The sequence below is a fragment of the Herpailurus yagouaroundi genome, unplaced genomic scaffold (assembly GCF_014898765.1).
Source record: "Herpailurus yagouaroundi ecotype Mexico unplaced genomic scaffold, PumYag 140, whole genome shotgun sequence".
Taxonomy (NCBI): Eukaryota; Metazoa; Chordata; class Mammalia; order Carnivora; family Felidae; genus Herpailurus; species Herpailurus yagouaroundi.
The window spans coordinates 69,993,298-69,994,045 of record NW_024412395.1 but is presented as its reverse complement, the minus strand read 5'-3'; the positions used below and the strand labels follow the sequence as shown (position 1 = coordinate 69,994,045).

Here is a 748-nt window from a genome sequence, read left to right as displayed (position 1 = left end):
CAGGGGCGCTAGGAGGAAAAGGCCCCCGGGTCACCTAACCCGCTGTTTTTGTTCTTTCCTTGCGGCCGCCCACAAATTTCGTTTGTGAAATCCTCCTGCTCCATTTTTCCGTACTCTTTTGGGGATTCAGGGTTTTTGACAGACGGGTCGGCAGCTCTGAACATAGACTTTCTGCCAGTGACAATCGGGTCCCACTATTCTAATAGAAATGTCAAGTGTGCTGGTGGTTCTCCAAACCAAGGCGGTGTCTCCCGGGCCTTTGCCTTATAAGGTGTGGGCCTAGGGCCACCTTGACAGGAAGCACATCATAGGTAGGGAACCCCTCTCTCTAAAAACCCTTTAAACTGTGGTTTTCAGGATGCCTTAAAAATGGTTTTGAGGGGCGCCTGTGTGGCTCAGTCAGTTAAGCATCTTGGACTTCCGCTCAGGCCATGATCTCTGAGTTAGTGGGTTCAAGCCCCCGTGTCCCGGCTCAGTGCTGACAGCTGGGAGCCTGGAGCCTGCTTTGGATTCTATGTCTCCCTGTCTCTCTCTGCCCCTCCCCTGATCATGCGCGCTCTCTCTCTCTCAAAGATAAATAAACATATAAAAAAATATTTTTTTAATATTTTTGAATTGGGGGTGGATTCAAAATTTTTAAAAAGCAACATGAAATTTTGAGTAGAAGGTGGCCTGGCAGCTGGCCCAACCGACTGAATGTTGTCTGTGAATGCATTGGGCCTTCTGCCCTTTCCTTTCACTTCTTGGC

At 49.1% G+C, this 748-nt stretch overlaps 1 protein-coding gene across 1 annotated transcript in view; it reads left to right on the top strand.

Annotated features, from left to right (window-relative positions):
* Positions 1–748, top strand: part of HIBCH (3-hydroxyisobutyryl-CoA hydrolase) — a 148,007-nt gene that overhangs the window by 30,021 nt on the left and 117,238 nt on the right. The window lies entirely within an intron of this gene.